The 14949-nt window shown below is 35.9% G+C and overlaps 2 protein-coding genes across 3 annotated transcripts in view; both read right to left on the minus strand.

The window, feature by feature from the left end:
• The window catches only part of ccser1 (coiled-coil serine-rich protein 1), a 1824576-nt gene that overhangs the window by 1620576 nt on the left and 189051 nt on the right, over positions 1 to 14949 (minus strand). The gene's annotated exons all lie outside the window — the stretch shown is intronic.
• LOC114652016 (multimerin-1-like) overlaps positions 1 to 14949 on the minus strand; it is a 627482-nt gene that overhangs the window by 111747 nt on the left and 500786 nt on the right. The gene's annotated exons all lie outside the window — the stretch shown is intronic.

Here is a 14949-nt window from a genome sequence, read left to right on the forward strand (position 1 = left end):
TTTTTAATTGTTTAATTTATATATTACCAAACCAACTACAGCATAATGTGGCACAACAGGGAATGGACAACAGGTTTAATTCTGAACTCCAGGGGTTAACTTTGTAGAGGAAATTATTACAGATTTATTCAGTATGTGTTCCCTTGTCAAGATATGATTAACACAAACAGCTTAGTCTACACTAGGAAAATATATTTAATAATTAGGACTGCAACTCTCATTTATTTAGATATTAAGACCTGGTGCTAAACTAGTTCCGTTTACTAATTTTTATGACACATGCACAAAAGTACTATACATGATTACTGGAATTTCATTATCTTAAACAACTCTGTAAATAACACAATTGTTGTGGCATTATTGCACAAATCTGACTGCTAATTATACTGTAAATCCATAAATAACCAAAATAGAAGTATTACCACTTATTTTTAAAAGTATTACTGTTTAAAGTAAAAAAAATGTTTTAAACACCAGTGGTACAGATGTTATTAGTTGTATGCAGTCCTATTATCTTGCCTGGCTTTTCTCAGCTAACATGTGTAAATAATTTCAGTTTATGAAAGTTCTTATCTAATAATGGTGTATACTATTATTACACCCCCCAGCCCCAAAATCTGTGATACCCTACGATTCTATCTTGAGTTATGTAGCTGAACCAACTCAAAGCCTACAGCAGTGGCACAGATGTAAATCAAAGCATGACCCATTTAAACCAGTGGAGTTGTCATTTTCTAAAACCAGTTCCTTAGGTTTGCCAATGTCATGAATAAGATTGATACAATGGTGCTGCAGTTCTATAGTTCATTCACCTCTTGAATCTAAAGTCATCTGTAATTGAGGTGAACAGACTTTACACAGAATTCACACCAACACAGTCATTGTCTATAGAGGGTTCAAGCCATGAATAAAGTGACAACAAGCTACCCTTTAAAATTCATTCCTTCTAGGTCAAATTTAGTCAGTGAAGGCTAAAGCAGTAGTAACTAGGACAAAACAGGAACATATGTTTTAAAAATCAAAATATTAATTCATTGTTCACTGTGAGCTGTTGTTGGAAAATAACTAACTAAGTGACAACATTAACACTGTCTGTTTGCTCAGGAAGGCTAAAATACAATTAAGGATTATAGTCAGTAGTTGTACCATGTTGGCCATTATGTTTGCAATGAGAAGTCAAGCAGGTTGTAAACAACTTGCTGATTACAATATGCCTGAAGAAGGGGCCTCAGTTGCCTCAAAAGCTTGCATTTTGTAATCGATTCAGTTGGCCAATAAAAGGTGTCATCTTGCTTGACTTCTCATTGGATTAAAGTCAGCAAAGTCTTAAGTTCTTCACCTGTTGTAAGGTAAGCAGTACAGGAACAGAATTGCCCACACGTAAAGACTTAAAAATACATTTATAATTGCAAGTCTGTTAATTATAAAATTAGAATTATTTGGCAAGAACAGGCCATTCAGCCCAATACCACTCATCAATCCTATTCACCTAATTTCTCCAAAATAACATACTGAGTTTTGACGGTCTCTAAGGTACTACTATCTACCACATTACTTTGTAACATAAAATTGTCCACAAATATGGTAACTGTCTGTTTAATATTATAATACTGTTAAGCAATTTATAACATACATTTTTTTATTGTTTATAAGGAAGACTGTAAGCAAGAATTTCACAACACCAATCTACTGTAACCTGCATCAGAGAAATATTTTCTTAAAACATGAGACTCCTCTGGCAAACAATAATAGTGATAACTCTGCACTTTGTCTTTCAATATGCCAGTCTATTGGAGGTAGAGCTGGACAATATATTAAACTTTCAATTTCGATATTTAATAAAAATCAATATGCAAGAGTCAATATTGTGATGTAAAGCACTTTTATTTTGCACAACATCATATGAATGTTAAACAAAACCCACAAAGTCTCCAGTGCTTTTTTTAAGCATGTTTACATTGAGTTTATTTGTTTTACCAGGTGGTGATGACAGAAAAAATAAAAGTATCAGAAGAGAACAATAAATAAAATTTACAAAACAATAAATAGAAAAACAATTATACAAATAGAACCTTAGAAGAGGTGTACACATCACAATAAAATGTTAGAACATAGAAATATGACTATATAAAATTGATTTCAGTTTTGGATTAACCTCCTGCAATTTCCTTCTTTTATATCTCGTCCTTTCTGCAATCTCCCATACATATATCATCAGTGAACCGAACTGAGATTCAGTATACTGCAAGTCTTTTGTCAGTACACAAACTGATTTTTTCAATGAACTAGTTCAGGTACTGTAATGCGAATCTCATCAGCAGTTCATGGACGAACTTACTGGTTCATTCAATCAGTAAGTGTACATACTGACAGTATCAAAGTCACTCAGTCAAAGTGAACCGATCAATGAAAGGTGTTTGGTGTCACATACCAAGTCAGTCATTGGCTAGTTGTCGTCATGACTGTTTTGTTGAACTAGTTTACTGATAGGCTATTCCCCAAAGACAGCAGCCATTTAAATGAAGTTAAGATGATAGCTGCCGACTGTCACAGAATGCAATATAAATTGTAGCACTCACTGCGCATGCCTCAAAAAGATTTGTTCTTTAATGTTATTGTACCAGTACATTCATTCAGACACCAAGACAAGTACAAAAGAACTAGTATGTTCGTTCACTGCATATTACTAATAACAAGTAGGATTACTGCAGCTGTTTCACAACGGTGTGGTTTTCCAGGGATGATGGTACCAAAAGATGATAAAATATATTACTTGAAATGAGAAGGCCATCCAGAAACGTGTGGGGCCTGCAGTGTGCTCTTCTGCCTTCGAAGCAGAATGGAGTCCTTGTTAAGTAAATTTCATAAAATGTTTGCTGATCCTGAAAAAACTAATTCTTTTCGGTTGTCAAATAACTATACAAACTGGTATTTCATATCACACTAGAACTGAGATGTCTGCGCAGGGAGTAAGCCCTCCTCTGTTTGTTTCACATGACAAATGTTAATTGATTACATTTGTAAACACCATACCCTTGCAGACATTGTTGGACAGAATTGAAATATTTTGAAATTTTGGAAGCGACAATTAAATAAATATAGGTTATGCTTATGGTGCAGAAAAGTACAAAAAAGATATAAACAGAAGGCTAACTGGATACTACAATAGGTTGCACTGAATGCGCTGTGTGAAGAAAAATGCAACAGAGCTGATTAATTGATTAATTTCAGTGCTCTAGGATGTGAATTATGAGAAAAGATTAAGAAAGTTTCAGGCCACGTATGATTGCAGCAATGTTTGGGGACTGAATGTGTGCACTGCAGTATGGCCACGTGATTTTTCTTTCGTTGTTCAGTCTTCTTTCTAAACATGTTTTCTTCTGGTTTGGACAGAATCCTTTTCGCAGCAATGAACCATAGGTTGTCCATCAGGTTTCACTTAGACATATCAGGTCTGTCTACAGACATCAGGCAGCCTAACAATATATGTTTGGAACATAATTCCTCAAAGAAACCCAAGCCAGAATAACTCACACATGCTAGGAAAGGAAGACAGTACAAAAAGTAACTGAACTGGGATGCAGTTCAGTGCATGCATGCTATCAAACAGGCTGTACTCCCCCCTCACAAAAAAAAAAAATAACCCAAGCATATTATAAACCTAAAAAAATTATTAAAATGAAAACTTAGAAAGAAGGAAAAACTGCTAAAGATATAAAAGGCAAAATATTATCCAGAGACCAAATTTAGGTGATTTATGTCGTGGTAAGTAGGAAAGAGAAGGATACTGGCTGGGCTGTTGCCTATCACAATGTGTGACTTCCTGGCACAATATTGCTGAATCTGCTCTCATAATATCATTGATTAGTTCTGTCTGAATGTTTAAAACATACTGAAGATATCATTAAGAAAAATCCAATGCATGAAGAATATCACATTGTGTCAGGAAAGTTTATCCACCAGAAATTAAACATTTTATTTATCCCAAACAATGATCAGACTGGTGTCTATGCATTTGGCACTACAAAATAACTACAAAGATAAATTAAGAGAAGAAGAAAGTATGGCATTCTACTCGGTTCTTTAGAGAACTACCATAGAACATATGGCAGAAGCTAAAGAGAGGAATATTGGACCAGGAGATATCTTCTTTTCCAAAAGTCAAATCTGGTATTACTTGTAAACTTTCAGTTGAGCTGCTGTTACAACATTAGTAGGTAAATACAGACATAAATGCACAAGACATTAGCAGCAGAATATGACAAAATGAGGGAACAAGCAATTCTAAGAGTTGGGGGAGATGAACAACAAATTATGCATGAAAAGGGCTCTATAATATAAATGCAAAACAAAAAGGGCCATGAACAGGTGGAAATGCAGAGACAGGACGATGAAACAATGAAAAGAAAAAGTTTGTTTGACTGATGTTGAAGAAAATTTGTTATTTTTCTGCAGTTTGTTACAAATTGTTGTAAAAATGGCAAACTGTAACAATTCCTAAACTGTGAAACTGGTAAGAAATGACTAAGAGTTTGAGTTCAAAATTGACACTGGAGCAAACGCAAATGTTAACATTGAAAATCAGAAGAATCAACCCTAGGTAAAATATATGACAAACAAGCTAAAAGGTGAGGAAGTGTTTAGCTAACACACAACTACAGTAAACTGAGAAAAAATACAGATTCAAAGTGTTTGTCCAAAATACTGTTAGCAATCTCTTAAAATGTGAAGTTCTACTAGCAAAGTGCTTATCAAAGGAAATGTATGAGTTCAAAAACCGCCCCTTAATAGAACTAGAACTAAAGGTAAAACCTACATTAAACGTAAATGTTATAAAGTTGAAAAGCTAAAATTTGAAATAACTCACTGCTTTTATTTAAGATCAAAATGTCTCCTAACATTCAGAAGCAGTACAATTCCGATTAATCATGAAACTTTATAAGCTTAAGTGTTAAAGGCCTCAATTACAACCTAAATATAAAAAAGTATTCCCATCTCACAGGTGTTAAAGCCAATATAGGAATCTTAGAGGAGGCTCATCTAACAGGTAAGGACCAGTTTTGACAGACTGAAACTTGATGAGCCAAATTGTTCATTCTAGCTGAAATAAGAACACTAGAGGCGTGGGAATTTTAATCCATAAAACAATTTCACTTGCAGTATGAGACATAGTATCTGATCCTGAAGGATGCTGTGTCTGGGAGATGGAGAACATATTCCAATCTAAAGTAACTGGTAAATATATATGCACCTGATGATATGGATGATAAAAAAATTAAGCAAAATATTTTTACATTAATTCCTGATACAAAGTATATTGGCTGAAGATTTTAATTGCATTTTAGATCCAATCTTGGATAGGTCCTCAACAATAGCAACTATAATATCTAAAACTGCAAAGACGATTACACAATTTATTATGGATCACAATCTATCAAAGCCATGAAGATTTTTAGATCCAAATCCCAGAGACTATTCCTTCTTCTTGTCAGAACATCATGGCTACTCAAGAATATCTGCTTATTGATAATATTTTTTCCCCCACTATCAAGTCTTATAAGTACAATGCTACTATCATCTCTAAACATATTTCTCTTGTTCTGGATGTTATATCATCATGCCCTACATACTCAACTCATAACTGGCATTCTAGTCCTCGGCCATTAGTAGATGAGGTTTTTTAGAGACCAAATGCACCCCCAGAGGTTGCTACAGGAACACTCTGGCAAACTCTGAAGGCAGTTTTAAAAGGAAAAAATATTTAATCTCTCTCTCATAAAAATAAAATTTGAGTTTTTGAAGATTTCAAAACAGACTATAGAGATCTATAAAATAGATTATGAAAATACTAGATCTCTTGATTTAATCTATTGACAACAAAACAAAATGAGCAACTTATTTTTAAATTGCAGCATTATTATGAACACTAAGAGAAGGCTAATAAGATTTTAACCCTATACATCCATAAGCAGGAAGTTTGTAATGCAATAATAGACATTACCACTGCAACAGGAGATAAACCCAGGGTGCATAGAGACTGAATTACATTCTAAATATCTCAAAATGCACAAGAACTTATTTCAAAATATATTGATGTGCATTTAGTTATCTTGAACTGTATTTGAGACATCTCAAAATCAACTGTCATTTCAAGATATCTTCAAACCTATTTGAGATATCTTACAATACTTTTTAAGATGTCTTAAATGCATTTACAGATATCTAAAAATGCATTTTGGAATATCCATAAATGCTAATGCTGCTTGCCATACATATCAGACATGATAGACCCTATTAAGTGTATTAACACTGAAAATTCAAGGTTCAGTTCCTAGTTCATAAATGTTAATTAAATCAGAAACACACAAATCTAAAGCAATCAGGAATTTAACACACTTAATTATTATCCCTATGTTATTACAGTAAATGTAACCAACTTTCTGATTTATTTTTCCAACATAAATAGAGTTATTTCTACTCAAAAGGCTTCTACATTCTCTTATTTAATAGTTGCAGGTTATTAGAAGCTGGACTACATTGTAAATAAGATAAACACTTCAAAGAACTACTTGTTCTGAGCCATTGTCAAATAATTTTAAATATTCTTCCCTGCATTCTTTCCCTAACTTTACATGAATTAGTGTTGCTGGCCTAATTAGGCTCCATGCAAACTGAATACTTCTCATAAGAGCCCATTCATGCATCTTTTCTAATCTCTAACTTGCTGCTTCATAATCTTTTTTTTGATTTTATGGTTAGTCAGTCACCGACCTCCATCTGGTGTAATCCTTTACGCAGTATTTAAAAAATGCAATTATTTAATTATTACTTAAAAAACAATATAGGGGTTTTAAAGTTTGAAAACAATTACCATCCTATTTCTTTATTTTTTGTGTGTGTGTTTAGTTTGGGTTTCTAGAACAAAACCTTACACGGAGAGGACTGTGTCCCATGAAAGGGGTGAAGGGAGAGGAGAAATTTCTCTGGGCCAAAGAGAGAGATGTTTTGCAAAGTAAAGAGTTCGGGGAAAGGCATTTTTTCTTAGGAGAGAAAGAACAAAACAGAGAGTACAATGAGTGATTTGGGAGGGGCGTAGTCAGGGAAATCCCACATGTTCTGAGCACTGATTGGTGTTGAAGATTGAAAAAGAAACTGGAACCAGGGAGATTAAAATGTGCCTGTAAAGACTGGAACTTCATAAGCCCCAAGCTATTGAACAGATCCCCTGCACTCTAATTCCAGGACGCTGCCAGGGAGGAAATATAGATGGCCGGCCAACTATTGCGAAGCAGGGTTATGAGGTACAGGAGTGAGGGAGTGCTGTTTTCCAGAGGGTGCAAGTAACTTTTCCACATGATGTCACATGTTGATGGCATATGGCAAAATAGGTCCCAAGCAAAGTTTGGTGGCTTTAGACTTCAAGGAAGTAAACAGAGCACCCTGAAGAGAAAGTGGAAAAGCAAGGGAGGATTCTATAGGGAGCCACAAAAGGGGGTGAGGGGGAGGACACAGTCATGACAATATAGAGCAGAGAGTAAAAGCCCAATTGTATAGTTCTAGATCAGGCATTGCTACACCTGTACTCAATCAGTCTTTAACCAGGCTTGAAATGTTTTGGTCTCTTGCCATTCCAGAGGAACATTGAGATCAGTGACCTAACTTCAGCCCAATATTTAGTAGGAGGTGGAAGTGGCAGCATGGTGTTAATGAGGTCTTTTGTGATAATGGCCAAATAAGATTGAAAAGTGAGATATTTAGGGAGGCTTTTGCATCACTGAAGATGCAGCAATAGTTATTAGATATGTCTGAGATTGAGGCAGTAATATCAACTCCCAAATATCTTATACTACTAGATAAAAGGATGACAGATGGGAGGGAGAATTGACAGCACATAATATTGAGGGGTAAGGGAGACGATTTAGACCAATTAATTTTGCAAACAGAAAGTGCTTTGAAACACCTGAACAGTTCTAGCACGCAAGGAATGTCAGTCAGGACATTACCTAGGTAGAGAATGATGCCTGTCATCAGCATACAGGTGCTGGTCATAAAATTAGAATATCATGACAAAGTTGATTTATTTCAGTAATTCCATTCAAAAAGTGAAACTTGTATATTAGATTCATTCATTAAACACAGACTGATGTATTTCAAATGTTTATTTCTTTTAATTTTGATGATTATAACTGACAACTAATGAAAGTCCCAAATTCAGTATCTCGGAAAATTAGAATATCAATTAAGACCAATGCAAAAAAAGGATTTTTAGAAATGTTGGCCAACTGAAAGGTATGAACATGAAAAGTATGAGCATGTACAGCACTCAATATTTAGTTGGGGCTCCTTTGGCCTGGATTACTGCAGCAATGCGGCGTGGCATGGAGTCGATCAGTCTGTGGCACTACTCAGGTGTTATGAGAGCCCATGTTGCTCTGATAGTGGCCTTCAGCTCTTCTGAATTGTTGGGTCTGGCGTATTGCATCTTCCTCTTCACAATACCCCATAGATTTTCTATGGGTTTAAGGTTAGGCGAGTTTGCTGGCCAATCAAGAACAGGGATACCATGGTCCTTAAACCAGGTACTGGTAGCTTTGGCACTGTGTGCAGGTGCCAGGTCCTGTTGGAAAATGAAATCTGCATCTCCATAAAGTTCGTCAGCAGCAGGAAGCATGAAGTGCTCTAAAACTTCCTGGTAGATGGCTGTGTTGACCTTGGACCTCAGAAAACACAATGGACCAACACCAGCAGATGACATGGCACCCCAAACCATCACTGACTGTGGAAACGTGGATCCTGTGCCTCTCTCCTCTCTTCCTCCAGACTCTGGGACCTTGATTTCCAAAGGAAATGCAAAATTTACTTTCATCAGAGAACATAACTTTGGACCACTCAGCAGCAGTCCAAAGGCAAGACACTTCTGATGCTGTCTCTTGTTCAAGAGTGGCTTGACACAAGGAATGCGACAGCTGAAACCCATGTCTTGGATACGTCTGTGCGTGGTGGTTCTTGAAGCACTGACTCCAGCTGCAGTCCACTCTTTGTGAATCTCCCCCACATTTTTGAATGGGTTTTGTTTCACAATCCTCTCCAGGGTGCGGTTATCCCTATTGCTTGTACACTTTTTTCTACCACATCTTGTCCTTCCCTTCACCTCTCTATTAATGTGCTTGGACACAGAGCTCTGTGAACAGCCAGCCTCTTTAGCAATGACCTTTTGTGTCTTGCCCTCCTTGTGCAAGGTGTCAATGGTCGTCTTTTGGACAACTGTCAAGTCAGCAGTCTTCCCCATGATTGTGTAGCCTACAGAACTAGACTGAGAGACCATTTAAAGGCTTTTGCAGGTGTTTTGAGTTAATTAGCTGATTAGAGTGTGGCACCAGGTGTCTTCAATATTGAACCTTTTCACAATATTCTAATTTTCCGATATACTGAATTTGGGACTTTCATTAGTTGTCAGTTATAATCATCAATATTAAAAGAAATAAACATTTGAAATACATCAGTCTGTGTGTAATGAATGAATCTAATATACAAGTTTCACTTTTTGAATGGAATTACTGAAATAAATCAACTTTGTCATGATATTCTAATTTTATGACCAGCACCTGTATAAGGACATGAAATGAGTGGAATTTGAAATTGTAATAGGAGTTAGAAGCTGGAAATTACGGATAGCAATTGTGAGCGGTTCAAGAGATAAGCTGAAGAGTAAATCAGACATTGGACAGCCTTGCCTAGCACCCCTACACGAGATATTTGAATTAAGAGAACTCAGGGAAAGGAGCGCAGCAGGGCTAGAAAGGGAGGGAGCGAAATTAATGACATGCATAAGTCTTCTCAAGTTATCTGAGGCTAATCGTGAATGTATGAAACCAGGTTAGTCTGGGTGGATTGATTTGCTAATGACTTTCTGATATTGGCAGGCCAGAACTTTAGCTAGCAGTTTTGTATTCGTATTAATGAAAGAGAAGGTTCTGTAACTCTGACACAGAGTATATTTTACCTTGCTCTAAAAGTAGAGTAATAATAGCAATATTAATACTAGGGTTTAAATGGCCAGAGGAGGCAGCTACACTGATCATCTTAAAAAGGAAAAGGGATACATGTTTCCAGAATGCAGAAATGACCTCAGGCAGGAGCCCATCCATCTCGGCCTTGCCTGTATTCAATAAGTGTAAAGTCTTAAGTTCAGGAAAAGAGATTCGGGCATCTAGAAGAGAAGCCTCTTCCTTAGTGAGACAGGGGAGTGGAAGGGTTTTAAGAAATTAAAAAAAAGGTAAGGCAGACAGAAACCTGAATAGCCACTTCACAGCCAAAACTTGACCAACGATGTACAGAATATAATGTTGCAACAGAGTGAATGCCGAGATCTCCGCGGCATGAAAGTGCCAGTTGAAACAAAGTTGTCAGTCACTGCAAGTGCTTCAGGGGGTGAGTCGAAAAGGTGATGCACTGAACCAAGATTTGTTTCCAGCTTTGCAGGATAGAGCAAGTATGGCTGACAATTGGCTGCACATGCTTTCTGGGAAACTGGGGCCATTATAATAATAATTCATTGTATTTATATAGCGCTTTTCTCAGTACTCAAAGCTTCCTTCGCTGTGCAAAGAAGCGGATCCATGAGCCTTCAAAATAGATGTTCTGAACACAGCATGCCTCCCGACGGAATTTTTTGGCAGTCCGAAAACCTCAGAAATTTTATTATAAGCAGACCACATGTTGGCAGCATGAGCTTGGCCAGTGTACACACAATAAGCCTTCATGATCGCTGGGGCAAAGTTTGAGAAGTTTGGGAAGAAGTAAATCGGATTGTCCTTCTAAGCCCATTATTTTGATACCAGTTTTCTTCATCGATCAGTTTATCTTTCAAGTCAGCAACTTCTTTACAGAGAGCCTTCAACTCCATATTGTGACAGGATATGGTGGATTGTAGAGATTAGACATTCTTGCTCAGTTTCGCCTGCTCCTCTTTAATAGTTTTCAGGTCGTCCCGTATTTCAGCAAAGTTGCTCTGCATTGTAGCATTCAGCGTGGTGGTGTGTTTGAGGAGGACATTTTTCATCGAGGCCCAGTAGGCATCCATATTGATACTGAAATCCATTTGAGGATATTTCAGCTTCTTTAGCAAGTTAGTAGGCAAGGAATAGAATATCTGGCCTGAAGAAGACATCTGTTCTCGGTGAAGGTGAGAAATATGGTACTGTCTGTCGATTTAGTAGTAGAGTCGAAAAGTGGGTTTTATTAACATGAGGGGACGGAGCTCAAGCCCTAGCCAGCCATCACTGTGAAGTGTCACGTGACTCCTACTGCCATCCTACTTCTCATACTTCTCACTTTTCCTATCTCAGGTTTTTGAGAGATAAATGTGTTGCAAATCAACTGCATTATCATTTGTCAACTAGCAATCTTAATGATCAAGACCAGTCTCATTTTAGAGTTGTCCACAATACAAAGACCACATTGGCTTTGAGTATTAAGTTATCTGTTAATAAATTGTGACTCTGAATTCTGCTGTGTTCGGATTTTCCTGGATCTTTCAGCAGCTGTCAACCCAGCTGGATCAGCAAGTTTTACTACATAAGCAGCTGTATACGATACTGTTCTGAGACTGAAGTAACTAGATATGTTTAAATCAGGATTTGAAGACTTTATTAAAAGACGCTTTTAATCAGATTTTTTAATTTCTTCTTAATATTATTTACACTTTAATTTTTAATGATATAAAGTGCTGTAGACAGTTACTTTGTAAATGAGCCCTGAATAAATAAGTGAATCTTTGAACAATGTTTCATGTCCTCTGCATGACACTCTAGTCAACCTATGGAGCCTCTTTAGCACACTTCTGATTTTATCATTGTGCTGTAGGAAGTGGAGGTGAAGTAAAAGTGTCATTAGATGTTACAACAGCTTTGTATCATGTAATTTTTTTAGATTATGGACATTTAGTTTATATGTATCTTCCTATTTCATCTTAATTGAACTCACTGTAGTTTTTTGTATTGGCTGCAGTAACACTGAAATTTCTACTTTGGGATGAATAAAGTATGGCTTAATGTGCTTAATTTACTAATTAAATGTTTAGACAATGTACAAAGATAAACTAGCACCAGCAACAATTCATTTATGTAAAATATGTGTACCTATATTAGGTTCTTTTGTTTCATTTATATAAATAATTGGAAGCTTAATAAGATAAAATACTATAATTGGATTTGCATATTGACAGACAATAAGTTTAATTTATCTATCAAAAGAACAACTATTGTGAAAGGAGACCCTGCTGAATACTAATAGTGCATTTTAAATGTAAAATGTTAATTTCTCTCATACTAATACAAATAGCCAATTTGAGATATTTTTACACAAAAAACTTACAACACAATGTTTTCCCATTACACGTGCAAAATTCTATATGTATCGATTAGATAAATCCTAGATTAACTAAACAAAGCTCATTATTTTTTTGCAGTGTATGATATTGTTGCAACAGTTAAGCTTTGTGTTCTTACTGTAATGTCACATAGAAATAAAACAATATCCATAAATCTGTTATTTTTCACTGAAATTGTGAAGAAATATATTTTAAAATAATGCACATCTAAGGTAGTCACTGCAAGCTTCCCTCTAAGATGGGTACAGCATGTTGGTTCTAAATATTTTATTGTCACAAAATTGTGAATATTTCCTTTTTCAGTGGGCAATTCTGTACATTTTAAAAGAGCAGATTTTTTAGGAGTACAGTTCCTTTATTGTCATCACTAATTGCAAAATTATGTTTATCTTGAAGCCAGAAACCAATTCAAGTCACTGTTTTTAAAAACTCTCTTTGGATTTATTATAAATAATTATTTGGCTACAAAATGGAAGAATTAATTTAACCAAGGGGTTTCATTGCTTATACTATCAGAAGCAATTATATATTCTCAATACACTTGGCTGGAGTAATGATCTCTTATCCATGCCCTGTACAGCAAGATTTTCTACATTTTATAACACCTAACAGAGTAATCAGTATTACAAAATATTTTGCATTCATTTTGCTTGCACAGATACAAACTCTTAACAAATATAGTTACATTCATTTAAGCACGACAAAACTGACTATATTTTTAATTGCTCTTTATCTGTAAATCAAAGAATTGCTTACTTTGCAGAAACTGAACAAAATCCCACCTTCTTCCTTCTAAAGTACCATGGGTCAGAACAAATTGAATAGCATGTTACAAAAATCTGGCCAACATATACATAATCTGTTCATCAGCCAATTTGCTTCAGTCTCCTCAGAAAAAAGAGGCATTGTTGTGCATTCTTGACAACACAGTGGATGTTGATTGTCCAGGAGAGGTCGTCAGAAATAAACACCCCAACTTACAGTAATCAAGCCAAAGGAAAGATACAAGCACGAGTAACTTTCTCAAGTTCCCTGTGAGATGAAAAAAGGCCTTGGCAAAAAGAACAAGCTGGAAAAAGAAACTCTTGACCACTGAATTAATCTGTTTCTCAAAAGAGAGGTTACTGTTAAAAATTACAAACTTGAGGTTTTCAAAAGTCCACGAAAGAACCAAGATGTTCAAAACCAATTTGAGCTTTGGCTACAGGACCAGCTATCAGCAGTTCCATTTTATTCTGATTTAGATCGAGATGATTGTTAGCCATCCAGGATCTTACTCATACAAGAAAATTGTGCAGCAGTTTAATTGCAGAATTACAAACAGGAATATTAACCTGTGTGTCATCAGTATAACAGTGAAAAGAAATATTAAACTTCCTAAAAATAACTCCTATAAGATGAAGATATATAGAAAATGGGACACAAATTGGATCCCAGAGGAACACCACATTTACATTTAACAGGAGCAAGTAGATAAAAAAGAGGAATTGAACGTTATTGAAGTGTCTTCCAATATGATATGACCTGAACAAGTTAAGAGCAGCCCTTTTAAGCCCACCAGATCCTCGAGTCATAACAGCAAGATCTCCTGATCAATAGTACCAAAAGCTGGAGCCAGACTGGTAGATCTCAGAAACCATTTCAACCTATGCACAGATAATAGATTCACATGAAGAGGAAAAACAAAATTCAATGAATCAAAAATGGAATTCATGTCTATCAAACATAGGAAACAAAACCACTTGACACAATCATATTTAAAAAGTTAATTACATTCTGTTAAAGAAATAGATATACTGTAATTATCATTGCAAAAGTACTACCTTCATTACAAGAAAAAAAAAATTAAAAAGCCTGCAGTATTTGTTACAACACACTCCCTCACTGCCCACTGTACAACATTCCAGTGAAATTAAGTTGTTTATTATTGTGGAAGTTTTTAACTGAGCCCACGGTAACAAGTGGGAGAGGCAGTAGATGTGTCAAACTGAATTGGCCAATCATTTACTCCATCATCACTTGACAAGTGACGGCAAAAAATAGCCCATTAAGGTATTACAAATTATATTTAGACCAACCAACGGAAAGAATGTCATGGAAGAAAAAGTGGTGAGACTTTCAGAGCATCATGAAGTGAATCCCCTAAACAGTAACATTCATGAAACAGGGATGTGGGTAAAGCAGAACAGAAGGGCTTGTATCAAAGAAAGGTAGGAATGCTCGATGTCTACACTATCTCTGAACCACTCAATTAAGAGATTGCAGGGCATCAAGTTGCTTCAGTCAGTCTGCCTTTTCAGAAGGACCAAAGAAGCAGGAGTAAAATGTGGCTCAACTAGAAAGTCAGGAGTGTCCTCAATTACTGGTTTCCAGTGTCTTATAGAAAAATGGTGGTCAAATTAAGTGACCTTTTTGGTTACTTTAGCATCATCATGCATTTGTATACACATACACAAACAATAGGTCAATGCGAGCATTGGTGCAATAATGATCATCTTTTTGTAAATGTTAATTGCACTAAAGAAATGACATTTGATTTTAGGAGGACAGAAATCTTT

This window comes from Erpetoichthys calabaricus, chromosome 5 (genome assembly GCF_900747795.2).
Source record: "Erpetoichthys calabaricus chromosome 5, fErpCal1.3, whole genome shotgun sequence".
In the NCBI taxonomy this organism is placed as follows: domain Eukaryota; kingdom Metazoa; phylum Chordata; class Cladistia; order Polypteriformes; family Polypteridae; genus Erpetoichthys; species Erpetoichthys calabaricus.